Source organism: Zingiber officinale, chromosome 2A (assembly GCF_018446385.1).
Source record: "Zingiber officinale cultivar Zhangliang chromosome 2A, Zo_v1.1, whole genome shotgun sequence".
In the NCBI taxonomy this organism is placed as follows: domain Eukaryota; kingdom Viridiplantae; phylum Streptophyta; class Magnoliopsida; order Zingiberales; family Zingiberaceae; genus Zingiber; species Zingiber officinale.
Genome location: NC_055988.1, coordinates 81,471,912 through 81,493,457, shown reverse-complemented (window position 1 = coordinate 81,493,457; position 21,546 = coordinate 81,471,912).

The following is a 21,546-nucleotide window of genomic DNA, read 5'->3' as shown; positions in this document are numbered from 1 at the left end:
CCATATAACAATTGATAATGTTAGGGCGGTAAATGAAACAAATGTTTATGAACAAATTTGGTGTTCGACTTACAAGAGTTTATTTATATTTGTTTAATATACACAAGATCAATTAAATAAACAAGCTTGAATAGCTCATTAAACTAAATAAATAAGTTTGAACACATATATATTTAGTTCCTTAATATTCGTGAACAATGTTCGTGAACAATATTTACGAACCATATCTATTAATAAAACTCTTATTATTATGTTAAATAAATAATAAAATAAAATAAATAAATAAGTTTAAATTATCAAATTTAATAACTAATTAAACAACTAAGGTGACGTTTGATTTAGAGATTTGGGAATGAGGGAATAGTTTCATTCCCAAATCTTGTGTTTGGTTGATGAGAATGGAATCAAGATTTTGGAATGAAACCTAAAAATTTGGGTATGGATAAAACTCACCTCCTCCCTTGGGTTTTGATGGAATGAGAATAAGAATTAAGTTTTGAACGAAAATACTCATAGTATATTTGTTCAATTTTTCTTTCATTTCACTCTCTCTCCTTGCTCTCTCTCATCATACTTTCTCTTTCCTCATTCTATCATCACATTTTCTCTTTCAACATACTTTCTCTCTCACCACACATTCTTTACTATTTTCTCTTTGTATTCTCTCTCATCACACATACTCTTTCATTTTTTCTCTCTCTCCATTCTCTCCTCATTTTTTCATCATACTTTCTCTCTCCTCAATCTCTCTTATCATACTCTCTCTCTCCATATTTTATCTCATCACACTTTCTCTCTCTTCATTCTCTTCCATCACACTCTCTATCCTCATTCTCTCTCAACACACATTCTCTACAATTTTCTCTATATATTCTCTCTCATCACGCACTCTCTCTCATTATTTTCTCTCTTCATTCTCTCCTCATTTTTTCATCATACTTTCTCTCTCCTTAATCTCTCTTACCATACTCTCTCTCCATATTTTCTCTCATCATACTTTCTCTCTCTTCATTCTTTTTCATCACACACTCTCTCCTCATTTTCTCTTATCACAGTTTCCCTCTCTTCATTTTTTCCCATCACATTTTCTCATCATACTTTCTCTCCTCAATCTCTCATTTCTCTCATCATATTTTCTTTCTCTTCTTTTTTTCCCATCACTCTTTCTCTCTCAACACACTTTCTCTCTCATCATACTTTTTCTCTTCTCAATTTCCTATCACGCTCTCTCTCCTCATTTTCTCTCATCACACTTTCCCTCTCTTATTTTTTTCCATCACACCTTCTCTCTCTTCACACTTTTTCTCTTATCATATGTTTCTCTCACATTCAACTTTATCTTCCATCTAATTTTTTCTCTAAGGGTAAAAACGGAAATTTAGGTTTACTCCGATTGAAAATATTCAACTAAACAAACATTATTTTTAAGAATGATACTCAAGATCATACCCATTCTCATTCCATAATACTATGATATTCATTCACATTCCGATTTTTAGGAGAGAATCAAACACCTCCTAAAAGTTCCAAACAATTGAACAAGCTTGAATTGAGAGTTCGATAACATCTAAACGAACTAAGTTTGAACCAAGCTTGAATTGAGAGCTCGATAATATCTAAACGAACCAAATTCAAATCAACTTTCAAACAATCTCAAACTAATAAAAAATAAATCAAGTCAAGCTTGAACAATGGCTTGATTCATTTTTAAGCTTGGCTTGGCTTGGCTTGGTTACCTTATCAAACAAATTTGCACATCCCAAAGTTCAGCTCAGCTCGACTCGGCTCATTTACAGCCCTAGAATTGCCCAAGGATTAAGAGTTTCTTCATCATGAATGCAACGAATTGTACATTTTGATATAAAGCCACACAACACTTAATTAGACGAGAAGTTTTGCCCCAAAATTTTAGATCAGGTACGCATTAAAGCCTTGTTCCTAGATATTCATATGAGAATGAAAACAAGAAAGTGAACAATAACGAAACATATTCATCTCCATTCAACTTCAGATAAGTATAGAGAGCATGAAGAAAAACACATTGAATTGAGTTCAAAATCAAATGCTTTACAAGAAATTGACAGTAATGGTCTTTAGATCATTCTGGAGACCATTAATGTCAATTTCTTGTTAAACATCTGATTTTGAACTCAATTCAAAGTGTTTTGCTTAATGCTCACTACACTTTGTTAAAAGAAGAATAGAAAGAAGATAAAATAGGAGAGTAATAATTAATCTTATTGTTTTGTTGATACTTGCCCTCAAGACAATACAATATATAGGGTTTAAACAAGTACTCGGTCAATTAACCAATTAATAAATAACAGAATAATTCTAAAAATTATTCTGAGAATTATTCTAATAATTATAACAGAATTATTAGAATAATCCTAAAACTAATTTGATTTGATTTGATGATTTGATCCGGTCAATTCTGGTAATTCTCTTTTATCTCTTTTACCCCCCGACAAACTTAACAGGAGATCTTTGACGTTGAGTTTGCTTGCTAACTTGTTGAAACGTTGTCTGGATAATGACTTAGTAAAGATATCAGCAATTTGATCCTCAGCGGATATATAAGAGAGGGATAATTGTTGAGTTGCCACACGTTCACGAACAAAATGAAAATCAATCTCCACATGTTTTGTACGAGCATGAAAGATTGGATTTGCTGTGAGATATGTTGCTCCAATATTGTCGCACCAAATTTTTGGTGCAATATTTGATGCAAGATGAAGTTCAGAGAGAAGTGATTGAAGCCAAATAATTTCTGACGTTGTATTTGCTATAGCTTTATATTCTGCCTCAGTACTTGAACGAGATACCGTAAGTTGCGTCTTCGAATTCCATGAGATAAGATTTCGTCCAAGAAATATTGTGTTGGTGCAGTTAGCACTAACGATTTAACCCAGGTTTTGATGAATGACAAATAGGTTAAGTTAGTTTTGTTGTTGTCTGACACTTTGATCGAGTGTGCAGGAGAAGTCCAGACATGTCGACGGGCTGACCGGATGTCTGGCACGAAGTCCAAGTGGGTCGACGGGCTGACCGGACGCTTGGCGAGAAGTCCAGCTAGGTCGACGGGCTGACCGGATAGTTGGCGAGAAGTCCAAGCGGGTCGACGGGCTGACCGGACACTTGGCGAGAAGTCCAGACGGGTCGACGGGCTGACCGGACGTCTGGCAGGTAAGTGAGGTAAGTCACTGGAGGGGAGTGACTGTGAGGACGCGTTCCCGGAAAGGGGACATTAGGCGTCGATCCGGCTTAGATCCATTTCGGATGTCTAAGTCGAGATCGTGACTAGATTCCGGTCTCGGAAAGACGGAATCTAAGTCATACTCTTTTTATCCATCTGTTGAACTTTAACTGTGCTAACAATCTGTTTTACAGGATACATATTTGCCTCGGACTAACTTTGTTTTGCAGGAAAAGGGAGTTTTCTGAAACAAGGTGGTCCGGGCGCCCGGAGGGGATCCGGGCGCCCGGAAGGCGAATTCTATCCAGCCGAGTCGTCGCCACGTGGAGCATCATGGTTTGTGCAGCTACGTCACATTCCAGGCGCCCGGAAGGGATCCAGGCGCCTGGAACAGCATATAAAAGAAGCCCCAGACAGGAGCTTCAGAAGAATTGAATTTAAGCTGAGAACTCTTCTACTGCTGGTCTTGCTGCTCGACGTTCAGTGCGACGCCAACAAAGTTCCAACAAAGTGCTACTTTGATTTTTATTTAATTTCCTTGTCGGTATTGCTTTATTTTCAATTGCATTTCCTGTACTCATTCTGTAATCATATTTCGACTTGTTAGTGATTGCCCAACGAAAGTGGTCAAGGACCACGGGCCTTCGAGTAGGAGTCGTCACAGGCTCCGAACGAAGTAAAAACATCTGTGTCTATTTTATTTTTCCGCTGCGTTTATACTCGTCTTTTTCGAATCGATATTCACCCCCCCTCTATCGACTCTAACGGTCCTACAAGTGGTATCAGAGCGGGTACCGCTCTGATTTGGTGCAACCACCAATCAGACAGGGGGTGAATTTTCTTTTATTTTTTTAATTAATTTTAAAACTGGTGTTTCGTTAACTTAATATTTCTCTAATCAATTTAAATTAGTGCAACACGAATCTAGTTTTTTTTCTCTCTCTTCCCGCACTACTAATCCAAGACCAAGTCTTGGGATATTTTTTGGTTATTTACCTGTGCACAGAATGTCCCAACAAGAAGGATTCAGCACAGTGCGACCTCCACTCTTCAACGGGGACGACTTCCCTTACTGGAAGAAGCGCATGGAGGTCTACCTCAAAACTGACTTTGACCAGTGGATGAGCATTACGAGACCTTACAAAATTCCGGCAGACACCTCCGGGAATATACTGGATCCTGAAGAATGGACAGTTGACTTGAAGAAGAAAGCGTCAACAGAAAACAAAGCGATCAACACTCTACAGTGCGGACTAACAAGAGAAGAGCTAAACAGAGTCGGTCCACACAAAAACGCTAAAGAATTGTGGGACAAACTGATCGAGCTGCACGAAGGAACAAGCGACGCTAAGGTAACAAAACGAGACCTGCTTTTAAATAAAATTTTTAATATAAAAATACAGGAAGGAGAAACAGCGAATCAACTCCACGCGAGGATCAAGGACATCCTCAACGGGCTCCATGCGATAGGCCACCAGATGGAGAACAGAGACTTGATAAGGTACGCATTAAACGCCTTTCCACGTAATAGTTTGTGAGCATCAATAGTGGATGCCTACAAAATTTCTAAGAATCTTTCTAAATTAAAATTGGATGAGCTTTTCTGTGAATTAGAATTACACGAACAAACTAATGCTGGAGCCGAGAAAGGTGTAGCTTTATTTGCAGGTTCCTCCAAGAAAAGCAAGCCTGAATTTGAAGAAGACGCCGACCAAGACTCCGAAGATGAAGAACACCTGGTGAACTTGGTAAGAAAAATGTTCACCAGGAGAAAGAGGAGCTTCAGCAAAAAGGACCTTCAAAAGATCAACTCTCCCTCATAACAAAAGAACGTCACTTGCTACGGCTGCAATAAAAAGGGTCACTACAAGAACGAATGCCCAAAACTGAAGTTTGACAAATCAAAGCCAACCAAAAAGAAGGCACTCAAAGCAACGTGGGACGACTCCTCCGACGAATCGGAGGAAGAAGAGCAGAAACATCAGAGCCACCTCGCACTGATGGCCCGCGAAGACGAATCGGAAGACGGGTCTGAACCCGAAACAAGACACGAGTCCGTACTCGTTTCCGAAGGCCCGAATGAGGTATACTTTAATTTAAACAAAAAATTTTTTAGAATCATTTCCTGCTTAAATAGTAAATTAACTAAATTAGAAAATGAAAACAAATCACTTCTTGAGGAAAATCAAAACCTCAAGGAACAAATCATAAATTCAAATCCAACTCAAGATCTAACACTTGAGGAAGAAAATTTATTACTAAAAAATGAGATTAACAATTTAAAAGAAATGTTAGAAAAATTCACAACAAGATCAAAAAATCTAGACTTAATCCTAAATAATCAAAAAGCATGTTATAATAAAACCGAACTAGGATATAAGTCGAATTCAAATAAAACCTTCAAATCATTAATAACCCAATATAAATCAACCAATCTAGCTTGGGTTCCGAAAGCGTGTCTGACCACGCAAGTAGGACTTAATCAATATTATATACCTAAAGAAAAAATACATTATATAAAATCGAATAAACCAAACCAAAATCTAAAATACAAACCTAAATCAAATTCAAAATCTAAACATTTTAAAAATCAACAAAATTATTACCAAGTTAACCATAACTATAAAAAGAATCGACACAAACCTAAAACCAAAATCTAAATTAATGGCCAATAATTCAGGGGGAGGCTCCAGAATAGCTGGCACCTCCAAAACTAACCTACCCGACAGAGTAACCCAAAACAAACTAACCCGGCAGGGTAATTAGGATTAGTTAAAAAGAGACCAAGTTTAACTTGACTCATGGTACTGGTGAAGTTTTTGGATGATAGTACGTTAGGGAAGCTTGGGCATCGCATGTCTAGAAAGATATGGCTTCGATCTGGTGCATTTGGCCAAGTGGAACTGACCGAAGCTACCCTTAAACGAATCCTAACCAGTTAGACCAAGATTTAGTACTAAGTTCCGTGGATAGGACTATTCGGAAAACCTCGAAAGGTTGGTTACTTCTAATGATGTCCATGTGACTCACCAAACTTAGAAGTTTATCCGAAGAATGCCTATTTGTGGAAACCAAAGCTAAGTCTGAATCTAACACAAGTTAAACCAAAACTCGGTAATCAAACCAATTTCATCTCAGAAAATCATAGGATTCCCTGATTGATAATATAGATCGGGTGAGATGAATAAGGCATAAATTTTAAAGTTAAAATTTATAATTTTAACTTAAAAATTAATTTCAAAATTTTAATTTTAACTTAAAAATTAATTTCAAAATTTTAATTTTAAACTTAAAAATTAATTTCAAAATTTTAATTTTAAACTTAAAAAATTAATTTCAAAATTATAGTTTTAAACTTAAAAAAATTAATTTCAAAATTTTAATTTTAACTTAAAAATTAATTTCAAAATTTTAATTTTAAACTTAAAAATTAATTTCAAAATTTTAATTTTAAACTTAAAAATTAATTTCAAAATTTTAATTTTAAACTTTCAAAATTAATTTCAAAATTTTAATTTTAAACTTAAAAATTAATTTCAAAATTTTAATTTTAACTTAAAAATTAATTTCAAAATTTTAATTTTAAACTTAAAAATTAATTTCAAAATTTTAATTTTAAACTTAAAAAATTAATTTCAAAATTTTAGTTTTAAACTTAAAAAAATTAATTTCAAAATTTTAATTTTAACTTAAAAATTAATTTTAAAATTTTAAAACTTAACTCCAAAACCTAAAACTCTAACACACAAAAAAAAAAATGCAGTAAAAAACCAGGGGCGGGCGCCCCTGGTATTCCCCTCCGGGGCGCCCGGATGGGGATCCGGGCGCCCCGCCCTAAATCAACCCCGGGCGCCCGGAAGGGATCCGGGCGCCCGGAGTCCCCTATAAATAAGGGGCAGCAGGCGCCCCCAATCTTTGCAACACTCACTCTCACTTTTGCCAAGGTTCACTTCGAACCTCAGCGCGAAAGTACTTTTAACTAAAATTTTCTTACGGTGAAGACGCTGTCACGATTCAACCGAGGTCGTCAGATCTATATTTATCGATGGCTCCTCGGTAAAACTTCTTCCCCTATCTGAAATTTTATTTGAAATTATCTTTGCAAACTTTCTTAGAATATTTTTTTTAACAGTAAGAAATGAACAAATACTGGTGCTGGACCCTCCAATGCTAGTACAGACCCTAGGTTTCCCACAGACGAACTTAGGATTAAGTTTGAGTCTACTATTTATAAGGCCATTAGGACTACCTGCATAGATAGATCGTTCTTTCTAAGGTCATGTCCCTCCTCTTTAGAGGTTATAGGCCACTATAACTTAAGGAACCTTGTCGAATGTACTAGTCCAATAAACATAAGTCTGTGTGCCGAATTTTGCAATAACCTAGTGAGAGTGGACGATCTCACATATACCACTAGGGCAGCAGGCATTGATATCACATTTTCCCCTACGACCATCCGAGAGTTCTTAGAGTTGCGTCCATCTACCTGTTCCTTTTTGTGCTATCCTCCGAGGGATCTACCATTCGGAGATCCCTACTCACATATTACTCTCGATACAATTTACTCGTATTTTTTTGGGGGAGAGAGAGATCCCACTGTGACACAATTTAGGTCAGTAGAACTTCGGGTCCAGGACTACGCTCTTTATAGGGTTGTAGTCCTTTGCATTTTACCACTGACTACTCGGGACATCGCTGTGATGCGCCCATTCCATTCATTCTTACTTTATGCCCTGATTCATAGGTTAGATATTGACATCAGCCTACACATTTTCTCCACCATTATCTACTCGGCTGGATTCGTGACTGATAGACGAGTCCACATACCATTCGGTCACATTCTGACATCCTATATGTCCTCGTTGCGTATTGATGTCACTAGAGGAGACATTGCCCATATGACCAAGTTCGATGTTATAGCAGCACGGAACTTCTCCCTAGCCGGTATCCAGATAGATAGAGATGACGGGACTATGTCTTGGCGGAGGGGGGCACAACACCAGCCCGATCCAGATGCACAGGTGGATGAGTTCATGCTCGCACTATTTCCGGAGGAAGCCGCACCGGCTCCACCACCTCCCCTAGCTCGAGCACCACGTCACGCTCCCCCCTCTCTATCCGACCGTATGACCGGACTAGAGAGAGCTATGGCGAGTCTCCAGTAGGAGAACTCTGATTTTCATCGAGACATTCGACGAGAGGTAGCCGAGTTACGAGCTGCCGGGGATACCCAACACACTGAGCTGATGACGCTTCTCCGATCCTTGGGATCAGGACCACCCCCTTCATCATCTCAGTAGATCTAGTTATGACTCACTTCTGTATCTACACTACTTGTAAAATACTTTGGATGTATCTAGTGATAGTTCAGACTCACATTGGTTATGTTCCAACTTGATAGACTAGGATTTTTCAAAAAAAAAAAAAACTTTCAAAAATGGTTTTATCAAAGTATAAGTCAAATTTATTTGTTTTCAAAACTTGCCATTTTTAGATTTTCAAAAACAGTTTTGGCCTTAGACTAGTTTTGAATCCTTAGAAAGCATGTACCCATAGGACTAGTTTTTGAGCATCTCACCAACACCTTAGGCTTACCTTGCTTGTGTTTGACAAACATAGAAAGGGGTGAGATGCATAGGCCAACTGTCTGGACTTAAGATGCTTATTTCAGTGCATCAGCATAAGTCTGGACGTTAAATACAAATCAGACAGTAATCAGATTAAAGATAATCAGTCAAGTCATACACTGACCTTAATCTGACTAACCAAGTGAAAGCTACTATCTTCTGATAGTTAGTTAGTACCTAATTGGTTAGACAGCTGTTTAATTTTAAGATATCAAGTTCAGGGGGAGAAATTAATAGCAAAACTTGAAAGTTTAAATCCCATCTAATTTTTTTAAACTTGTGTTTAAAAGTTGAATATAGCATATTTAAACTTATTCAGTTCTTGTAAAATATGCTTGGAAATCTTTACACACTTGAAAAGTGAAACTTGATTAACTTTATATTTTTCAAAAATTCAACTTGTCTCCCACAAGTCATTTTGACTATTTTTTTGGTGTTAAAAAAATTAAACCAAACTTAAATATATTGCAAAATCTAGTTACTTTTTGCAGAAACTCAACACTTTGATTATTTACCCTTGCTTATTTTTTTTAATGAATGCCAAAGGGGGAGGGTTAGGTGGTTAAGTTAGCTAAACCAATTTGAAAATACAAACTAACTTTTAAAACCACATAAAATGCATGTTGTTTCTTGCATATGTTAACACTAACTTAACCAGGTTGTCATTCCATCAAAAAGGGGGAGATTGTTGGTGCAGTTAGCACTAACGATTTAACCCAGGTTTTGATGAATGACAAATAGGTTAAGTTAGTTTTGTTGTTGTCTGACACTTTGATCGAGTGTGCAGGAGAAGTCCAGACAGGTCGACGGGCTGACCGGATGTCTGGCACGAAGTCCAAGTGGGTCGACGGGCTGACCGGACGCTTGGCGAGAAGTCCAGCTAGGTCGACGGGCTGACCGGATAGTTGGCGAGAAGTCCAAGCGGGTCGACGGGCTGACCGGACGCTTGGCGAGAAGTCCAGACGGGTCGACGGGCTGACCGAACGTAAGTCACTGGAGGGGAGTGACTGTGAGGACGCGTTCCCGGAAAGGGGACATTAGGCGTCGATCCGGCTTAGATCCATTTCGGATGTCTAAGTCGAGATCGTGACTAGATTCCGGTCTCGGAAAGACGGAATCTAAGTCATACTCCTTTTTATCCATCTGTTGAACTTTAACTGTGCTAACAATCTATTTTACAGGATACATATTTGCCTCGGACTAACTTTGTTTTGCAGGAAAAGGAAGTTTTCTGAAACAAGGTGGTCCGGGCGCCCGGAGGGGATCCGGGCGCCCAAAGGTCCGGGCGCCCAGAAGGGATCCGGGCGCCCGGAGGGCGAATTCTATCCAGCCGAGTCGTCGCCACGTGGAGCATCATGGTTTGTGCAGCTACGTCACATTCCAGGCGCCCGGAAGGGATCCAGGCGCCTGGAACAGCATATAAAAGAAGCCCCAGACAGGAGCTTCAGAAGAATTGAATTTAAGCTGAGAACTCTTCTACTGCTGGTCTTGCTGCTCGACGTTCAGTGCGACGCCAACAAAGTTCCGACAAAGTGCTACTTCGGTTTTTATTTAATTTCCTTGTCGGTATTGCTTTATTTTCACTTGCATTTCCTGTACTCATTCTGTAATCATATTTCGACTTGTTAGTGATTGCCCAACGAAAGTGGTCAAGGACCACGGGCCTTCGAGTAGGAGTCGTCACAGGCTCCGAACGAAGTAAAAACATCTGTGTCTATTTTATTTTTCCGCTGCGTTTATACTCGTCTTTTTCGAATCGATATTCACCCCCCCCCCCCTCTATTGACTCTAACGGTCCTACATATTGCATATCCACTAGTAGAGCGTCTATCTTCAGGAGAACTTGCCCAATCCACATCACTATAGACATGTAAATCTCGAGACGATTGACGATATAAAAGAAGACCATGTAGAATAGTACCTTTGAGATAGCGAAGTATTCTTTTTACATTATCCCAATTTTGTTCAGTTGGAGCATGCATGAATTGACAAGCACGATTTACTACAAAAGTAATATCAGGGCGTGTGATAGTGACATATTGTAAGGCTCCAACAATGTTTCGATAAATCTGTGGATCGGAAAGAGCAGGAGAGGATGAAGATGAAGAGTTGTTTATAGCAATTGGTGTAGAGACCGGACGTGCTCCATCCATTTTGGCTCTTTGAAGAAGTCCAGTAATGTATTTGCTCTGAGAGAGAAGATAGCCATCCTCATGTGGAATAAGCTCAATACCAAGAAAAAAAAAACGAGCAATGCCCAAATCTCAGGTAGGAAATTCTTGATTGAGAAGACTTAATAAAGTTATGATGCCCTTGTGATCATTACCGGTTATCAGGATGTCATCCACATAAATAAGAAAAAATATCATAGACCCATCATTATATTTGTGAAATAGAGACGAGTCAGTCTTTGATCCAGAAAATTCTTGAGATTGTAACCAATTGGATAGTCGATGAAACCATGCACGAGAGCTTGTCGAAGACCATATAAGGATTTCTTAACTTGACAAACATGAGATGAAAATTGTGGATGAATGAACCCAGGTGGTTGCTCCATAAATACAGTTTCCTCAAGATGACCATGGAGAAACGCATTTGAGATGTCCAATTGACGTACAGACCAACTGGAACTAACAGCTATCGATAATAATAGTCTGACAGATGTAATCTTGATGACTGGACTAAAACCTTTGGCTACAAGTCGAGCTTTGTATCATTCAAGAGATCCATCAGCTCGATACTTAAGACGGAATACCCATTTAGAGCCCACAACATTCATTGAGGAAGTGCGTGGAACTAGACTCCATGTTCCATTACGAAGAAGTGCATCAAATTCCATAGCCATTGCACTACGCCAATTTGGATCCTTATTTGCTTGCGTAAAAAAAATTGGTTCAATAGATTTTGAAGAAACCACTAGAGCCCGTGGAAGAGGATATCGAGTCGCATTTGGTGGGCAACGTTCATAAATGTACACTAATGGGAAGCATGCGACGAGGAGCATTATCATCTGAATCACTTGTTGATGGTGATGAGGAAGTAGGCTGACATGGTGATGTAGATGACGGACTTGCATTATCCGAGGATTCAGAACTAGAGAGCATATTATCTTCGACTGGCGAGGCTTCCAAGATTGGAGCAGCATCCTGAGGTGATTCTAATGGTATAGGGGAGTTATTAGAGAGCGGAGCAGGACCTAGGATGCCATCATTTCTGACAATATTAGGTGGTATTAAGAAGGTGCCACCTGTATCTGGAGGAGAGATCGAAGAAGATACTGAAAAAGGGAATAGAGTCTCATCAAAAGTAACATGTCGTGAAATATAAATTCGACCTGTTGGTATATGTAAGCAACGATAACCATGGTGCAAATTACTATAACCAAGGAAAACACATTGTAGTGAACGAGAGTCAAGTTTGTGTTTAGAGTAGGGGCGTAACCATGGATAACATGCGCAATCAAAAATTCGAAGGATAGTGTAATTAGGAGTTTGATTATAAAGTGTTTCAAAAGGACATTTATGATTGAGCAATGGAGTAGGGAGTCGATTTATGAGATATACAGCAGTGGTAACAGCTTCATCCCAAAATTTACGTGGAACTGATGCATGATGAAGAAGAGCTAAGGCAGTTTCGACTATGTGTCTATGTTTTCTCTCAGCAGAGCCATTTTGTTCTAGAGTGTGAGGACAAGAGACTCGATGAACAATTCCACAAGAGACAAGATGACGATGGAGATCTTGATATTCACCTCCCCAATCAGAATGAAAAGAAAGTATTTTATGATTAAAATATCGTTCAACTTGATTTTGAAATTTACAGAATATATCCAATAAATCAGATTTTCTTTTCATAGGATAGAGCCAAGTATATTTACTAAAATGATCAATAAAGGTAACATAATATTGGAAACCTTGGTTAGATAAAACAAGTGCAGGGCCCCAAACATCAGAATGAATTAATTCAAGTGGGAAATTAGAAACATAATCGGATGAATAGAAAGATAGCTTATGACTTTTAGATTCCATGCAGGCCCTACATGAATGAGATGGAGAGGAGGTAATGGAAGTAGGTAAACCATACCTATTGATGATTGACTGGACAATATGAAGAGAAGGATGACCAAGTCGAGCATGCCAAGCTAGTTTATTTGTGCGTTCACCAACAAAAGCATTGATTGAAGAACTTTGAAGATAATAGAGGCCATTTTTTATTCTCCCATGAAACACAATAGCATTTGTTCCTTTATCTTTTATAAGATAATGATTATGATGAAACTCAAAAATGACATTGTTATCAAGACAAAACTGACGGGTAGAAAGTAAATTTTAGTGATAGATGGAACATGAAAGATATTGCGCATGTGAAAAGTTCGATTAGATAAATGAATATATGTGTTTCCAAGATTAGCAATTTGCAAACCTGAGCCATCGCCTACTTGAACCGTATCTGAGCCATAATATGACATTACGTCTATAAGGATATTATAATCCAATGTGACATGATGAGTTGCTCCAGTGTCAATATACCAATCAGTAGATGAAAACTCTGAGGTTTTACCGCAAGTAGGCACAGATGAGAGAGCTTTAGGATATGCTTGTGAAATAGACGGTTGTCTTGAGACTGTAGAACCACCAATGAAATTTGAGGCAAATCTTTGAGGGCATAGATTTCCAGGATAACCAATGATGTGACAAATTTGACATTTTACCCGAGAGTAATCAAATCTTTTAGGGCATAGATTTCCAATATGACCAATGATGCGACAAATTTGACATCGGACTGGATTTTGTTTTTGGCCTCCTTGATAGTGTTGAGTATTTGACATCTAAAGTAAAATAACTTATCTTGTAGAGAGATTGGATCGCCGGAAAGGGGGTCTTTCGCCTGGAGAAACTCCCCTTGGAGGAAATAGAAGCCTTCGCTGGAGCAACCACTTGTTGTCGACGTCGAGGTTTGGTCGGCGTTCAGTGGACAGCGGCGGTAGCACAAAAGGAGAAGCCCTTTTTGTCGTCTTGTTTTGCGGTTTCAAAAAAAAGAAACTCCTCTTTTGTCTTGGGCGGCGACAGAAAAAGGAAGGGAAGAGGATTTGTGAGGGAGAATTAAGTGAAAGAGAAGGAACGAAGGATCATGGCTCTGATACCATGTTAAAAGAAGAATAGAAAGAAGATAAAATAGGAGAGTAATAATTAATCTTATTGTTTTGTTGATACTTGCCCTCAAGACAATACAATATATAGGGTTTAAACAAGTACTCGGTCAATTAACCAATTAATAAATAATAGAATAATTCTAAAAATTATTCTGAGAATTATTCTAATAATTATAACAGAATTATTAGAATAATCCTAAAACTAATTTGATTTGATTTGATGATTTGAGCCGGTCAATTCTGGTAATTCTCTTTTATCTCTTTTACACTTAACGGATGTTGAATGGAGATGAACATGCTTCCTATTGTTCGTTTTCCTGTTTTCATTCTCACACGAGTATCTGTGAACAAGACTTCGATGCATGCTTTCAAGGTTTTGCAAAAGATCTTTATAGCCTGCAACTATCTCAGTGAGAACTGGCTTAAGGGCTCAAATAGGCACCTTTGATCTCTTCTTTGTCACCCATTTGATGGGACCAAATGTCAACATGAAATCTGAGGTTTGTAAATCACCCGATGGTACCAGATTTTGTTCATCTATAAAGCTACATGATTTGGAGACTCGTGTCATTTGACCAAATTCCACATTGTGCATTAGCATGGTTCTCCTCCTTTTAGATTCCAGTGGAAATTGTGGAATATTGCTGGCGTGTGTCTGCGTAGAGCCTTTATCACCTGAAATTAGATATATGCAACCTCTTCGGGCAGTGTCAACATGATTATAACAACTTTTAGCTTGTTCATTCTCCATTTCCCCTTGCACTAAAGTCATCACTGTATCACCATCTAACTTTAGATGACTTTGAATGCTATTCTGTTTTAATGGCTTAATAATGTGAGTTTTTTTATCTATACTATTAGCCTTGCCAGCCATTCTAGTCAGATGCTTCCAAGTTTTCTTCACTAATTATCTTCTAGAATGATGAATCAGAGTTGGATATCTGGTACTTGGTTGTTGGAATGAGTCAGATCGAATGCAATATCTGCTTTTGATTAATCAACTTCAACCCTGGAGTAATGGTGCAGCAGTTTGGGTTTTCAAGTGGTTAACAAGACATCCAAGTGTTGAATACAAGCTGTGGCACATTATAGGAATTTTCCATCGGGACAACAATCCTAAAACGCTGGCCACTTGGATGGGTCTCTATTTTCTGATATATATTGGAGATCGGTAGAAAATTTTCATAGAATTGAATCGATCAACTTCGTAATTTGTTGGTTCCAAGAACTGAATTTCTAGATTATCAAACAAAAATATGTATTTGTTGGGTTTGTAAGGTTGCAAATATAATCCCATATTGTAAAACACATGGGAAAAATCATGGGTTTATAAAGAGAAAAGATATCTCCATTGACATGAGACCCTTTGGGGAGAGCCCAAGAGCAAAATCATGAGAACTTAGACCCAAAGTGAACAATATCATGCAAATGTGGAGATATCTAAATTCATTACGATCCTACAAGTGGTATCAGAGCTCGGATTGTCAGAAGGTTTAACATTAAGCCATGTGGGTACAATATTGCCTAGAACAAAGAAAGTGGGGGCTCCTATGTTCGAATTAATAGGACCAGATACCAGATAAGGAAATCTTAGTAGATCGAGTGGACCGAAGGGCAGGACAATAGAAGGGGATGAACCCTCTATCACTAGCACTTTTTTTTCCTACAAATTTCCCAATGTAGCAAATATCAACTAGTTTTACTACTTTCCACTTGACAAAACCTCATTTCAAGTACCAAAAAAGGGAGAGATTTAACAATCCGGAAGCTCATAGAGAAATAAATTCAAATAAAACTATTGATTGAGCAAAATTGAAGCGAGTTGAAGCACAGATCGCTGAGAAAATAGAGGGAGAGAGAGACAGAAGAGGACTCACGTCGAACATCCCTAAAGCAAGCACGCTCCTCCTCGCTTTACCCCCTCACCGAGACCGAGAGTGGGCAGTAGACCCACAAAGAGAAGATAAGGGAAAAGACGAAGCCCACGGTGCCAAGCGAACTCCTATTTGCCTTCGCTTGCTAACTGACAACGTCCTCGCTGCTTAACAAGGATCAACAATGGCTCCTTCTCAAGTCGCCAGGAGAAGAGCGAGAGATTAATATGGCCGCTGAGAATTACGAACACAGATTGAGTGGGTGAGAAATAAGGGCGAAAAGTCATGATCACGATTGGATTTTTTTTTTAATTTTTAATTTCCCACACCGTCAGAAAAAATCAAAGAATTCGCTTGTTATCTTTAATAACCTTGCACGTGATGACTCTGTTACTTTGTTGTCGCCTGCCGATCTTCTCCTACAAGATCACATATCATCTCCCTATCTTATTGAAACACATAATACGAAAGCACCTGATATGATATAAGAAAGAATTAAAGAAAAAAAATTATTTTTTTATTACTGATTAATAATTATTATAGACTAACTCATCTATTTATACATATTATCAAGATAATATATGAAAAATATAATAATAAATATAGAATATATTATTATAAATATGGTAATAATGAAAAATATGGTTTGGATTACAATCCAAACATGGTAAATCATCAATAATTAAAATCAATCTTTGAATCTCCTGAATTGCTATCTTTGTCGTTATTACCCCCAACAAATTCAACGGGAGATACTTGAACATTGAGTTTGGTTGTTAACCAATCATATCTTCTAGAGCAAAATCCACCAGTACGATCAACGAAACGACAGATTTGTTAAACTTTGTCTTTGATGAAAGAAGACAACAACTAGAAGGAGACGGTGAGTTGTTGTTTGATGGCTAGAATCTGATCTGTCTCCGAAATAAAAAGCAGCAGAGAAAGAAGGTTGCATTTTGGTGGTTGCATATGCTGGAGTAGAGGAAGAAAATCTGTTATTGTGTGCTGAGCAATGAAAAAAGCTTGCTATTTGGCCATTTAAAAAAGAAACAATAGTTATGGAGAAAAGGCAATAATAATGAACCTGCTATTGTAAAAAGACGAGATAGAAGGAGAAGAAAGAGAGAGGAAGATAAAGAGGGATGAAATTTGATGTCCTTGAAATTAAGAAGATAAAGAGAAAAAAGGAGGAATTGAACCTCACTAAAAAGAAGATAGGAAGGAGAAGAAAAGAGGACAGTAAAAGTAAGAGAGAGGAGCTTTAGCGTAACTTGTTGATTTTGGGAAAGAAAGAGTAAGAGGAAGATATTTGTGAGTAGAAGTTTCTTATCGAAACTTGAAAGAAGAAGAAGCAGAACATTAATGAGGAAAGATAAGAAAAATAATTTCAGACTTTTTTTAGAAGGAAACAACAAGAGAAGGGAAATAAAAAATAGCTGCTAAAAGCCGAAACAACTAGAGAAGGGAGAAGAAAAAGTAGGGATAATTGTCGGGTGGTGAAGCTAGTACTTGGGTGAGAAAGGAGGACAACGGATTTGGGACAAACTATAATAAGAAGCTCGTGGGAAGTTGTTGTACTTCAGCAATTTGTGGAAGGCCATCGACAACAGGAAAAGGACAGCAAGGTGCTTCTACTGCAATATTTTTAAAAAAGAGAGAAGAAGTTTTGCAGTGGAGAAAAGAAAAGCATGGGTCGACTGAGGGTTCAGCTGATAGAAGAACCTACAAGTAAGGAATAAGAAGGAGAATAAAAAGAGAAAGAACAAAGATAAGAGAACAAAGATCGAGAAGGGATTGAAACATGCATTATGGTAAAAAGAAGCAATATAGAAAGAAAGAAAGAAAGTAAGAAGAGCTAGATACTTTAGCAACAGTGATCAATTAGGAAATTTTATTTATTTTTTCTTAATTAATTCATGTCAAGGAAAGTTAAGGAGATTTTATTGTAATTAAATTTTCTTATTTGCCAAAGCTAAAGATTATAAAAGAGGGGGTTTTGGAAGCCTTCAAGGTGAACAACCTCTATTATTTTCTCCCTCTTTTCTTCCTTGGTGTGGCCGGCTCATCCCTTTCTCTTCTCTCCATCCTTGTGGCTGAAACTTTCTTTCCTCTTGGAGATCAAGTGGTGGCCGGTTTCTAGCTTGGAGAAGAAGGAGAGAAAGCTTGCATCCTTGGAGCATTGGTGGTGTTTTCTCTTCATCCTTGGAGGTGCTCTTGTTGTGACCGAACCTTGCAAGGAGGAGAAGAAGGTGCTTTGGTGGTTTCTCATCTCGGAAGATCGTTGCCCACACAACGTCCGAGGTTAGAAGAGGAATACGGTAGAAGACCTAGAGGTTTTTGCTTGCAAAAGAAAAGGTATACTAGTATTTAATTTCCGCATCATACTAGTTTTATTTCTTTGAAAAATACCAAATACAAGAGGCATGCGATTCTAGTATTTCGAATTTGTCTTAGATGTTGTGTTCTTTAATTTTCTTTTCCTTGTGATTTGATTGTTCTTTTTGGTTGACCTAAAGTTATTTAAGGAAATTAAATATTAGCTTACCTTAAAAGGCTTTGTCTAAGCGGTGGTGGTTGTTCCCATATCCAAGAAGGTCATGTGCCTCGCCATGCAGTCCTGGAAGCCAATTTTGGAAATTAATATTTAATGGAATTAATAACCTAGGTGATTTGGATCGAACGTGTTAAGTTCCGCAGGAGATCCAAGTTTAAACCTAAAAGAATAAATAAATTAAACTTTGGATCAAACGTGTTAAGTTCCGCAGGCGATCCAAGTTTAATTTAAAAGAACACATGGTAGCTAGGGAAAGGTTCAGACCTTTGTACAAAATTTTTGTACAGTGTAACCATTAGGTTTTTCGAGTAGCAACCAACACATTCAACCATTAGAATTCTTTAGGGATATAATTGGGACACACTTGAAATAATATAATAGGAATTTAATGAATGATCATATCTCTTTCAATTCTTCAATTAAATAAGATAAAACATAAACACAGTCATAAAATTATAATTTAAATACTAAAACTAATTTTATTCGAGATAGCATAATTGACACCATAAAAAATTGGAACAATTTACCCATTTATACCTAAAGCACAAATCCTAAAAATTTTGGGGCATTAAAGTGATTAAATTACGTACATTACTCAGTTTATTGATAATCGCTATAAAAAAACTCACATATTTCTTCATTCTTTGAATTGAAGAAGATGCATTACAGACTCATTTATAAAATTACAATTAAAACACTAAAATCTAATTTTATTCAACCTAACAAGGACGAAAACACTCATGAACTAAAGTTTCAAATTTTTACACCATTTTATAGAAACATACACAAACAATAATCTTAATTTTATTCTACAAACAAGAATAATAAATCAGTCAAAATTTAGGGCACAAAAACATAACTTACCTTCTACTCGAATACGTGCCTTCGAAATACAACGCAAGCCACTTCTTCATGTTAGCAATCCTCTGGTTGTTCCGATTACCACATTCTTTCTTCTTCATACTCGGCATGCGTCAATGATCCTTGGGTTGAAGGTGAAAGTTTGGTTATGTACTCGAAGCTTTAAGTTCAGCACTTGAAGGTGAAAGTCAAGTTCTACTGCCTCTCTAATTTTTGGCTTCAATGTCAAAGGAATTGTTTTGGACGGTCGCCTATGGTTTAGGGTGGAAGTCGAGAAGGGAGTTTGTTGGAAGTCAGAGTATAAAATGAGTCGGAGGAGCATAAAATGAAGCAAGATGACAATTTGGTAAATTGAAGCAAATTAGGGAGTTGAGAACAGAAAGAGAGGTTTGGTTAGGGAGTGGGAACACATTTTGTCTGACCTAGGAACTGACGAGCGAGTTGAAGTTGCGGTTAAGGATTTAACGGCAATTTATCGATTCAAGATTTACTTTCTTTCAATTTTGATAAATATGCTTTCTTTTTTTGTAATGTGTTCAACCTTTTTGTTTCCATCGAATCGATTAATCCTGAAGATGATTGGATCTAACCTAGAGGAAAAATAATGATTCATCTAATCAGTCAATATTTTTAAATCCACTTTTCACTAGAGAGAAAAATTCCCTATAGTACACTGTAACTAAAATTCAAACCCTAAAATTTTTAATTATCCTTTGGAAAGTTTAACCATCGCATCATGTTATGGGGCTGTAATCTAGTCAACCTTGGTGGGTGTTGTGGAATTTAGGGTCTTTTTAATCGGCTAATGATGCGTCATGTACTTTTTATTTTTAATATATTTTTATTCTTTAATTAATTAAGCTGGCCATGTATATTAGTTTTTCCTTCTAAATTGTGTGAAAATCGAGATTGCACTTAATTGACCTGAGAATGCGAGTGTTTAATGGGAGATTATAAAGTTGGCTACTCAATTTTATTTAAAAAAAAATAAAATCATAAAAACTTAATCAAAATTTTTAATTATATTTTATCGCAGCGTGGCGCAGCGGAAGTGTGGTGGGCCCATAACCCACAGGTCTCAAGATCGAAACTTGACTCTGATAAATATTATTTTTGAAGGGGAGTCTTGACGCAATTGTAAAATTATTATCATGTGATCAAAATGTCACGAGTTCGAATCTTGAAAATAACCTCTTATAAAAAATAATGTAAAACTGCATACAATATATCCGGATTGTTTTTTTTTTTTAATTTTATCGCTGCAATATATTTCAAATAGTTTAGTTACGCTTTTTCTAAGTATAAGCATCATTCATTCTATTCTATGTTCATATTTTTAGATTTAAAATATTTTGAATTAATCTTTTATAAAAAAAGTTAATAATTTATGTGTTCAAAAATCTTTTTAATATTTTATTAGATATATATAATCTGTAAACAATAGCTCCTAAATATTTTCTAGCTCTCAAAAGAGGAAAAAAAGCATTAATTCAAAATTATCTCAGGGGCTTTTTTTAATCACGCGTAGAGATTTAATATGAGATCGAGAAATTTATTTTGCCCGCCTTAATATCTACCTTGAGGACCAAAAGATCGATCCCACGGGTCATTCGAGTTGGTAAATAGTGATTCATTAACCACTTAAAAATACGGGATCGAACCATGGGACTATCGGAGCGTAAATCCTTGGACCCTATGCACCTCATCTCACCCACTACTTGCCTGCTCGGTTACCATGATTTACTTCTCTCGTGATGACTTAGGGTCGGGTGCGACGAAAATACTGGAGGCGAATGATTTCACCTTTTACCACTTGAGGATCAAAAGGCCATGTGATCGGTATGCTTTTCTTGGACAAGTCCTTTACATAATCAGAATTACTTGGAAAAAGTTCAAAATATAAATCCTTTCTCTTTGTTGAGTACAACTGAGGCAAAGCTTCCATGTCTAGAAAATTATGACTACTAAAGAGGCACACTATTGACCTAAGAAAATTTCTAAATATCATGTGAACAAGCAAAAAAAAGTATTAGGGAACTTAGTTACCTGGAAAGCATATGTTTAAAGCATATGTTTGGATTCTGTAGAGTGAGTTAGTACCTTGAGCATTTGTATTAGAGATAATTGAAATAATCACACACTTTTAAGCATAGAAATATCTATTAACTCCCTCTTACAGGTTCAGTATTTCAAAAGTATACACATGATGTTTCTAAATATCATAAGTATCACGTGGGTCAAGAAGAACTGCACGTTGATATGGAAAGTCCAAGTGAATCAAA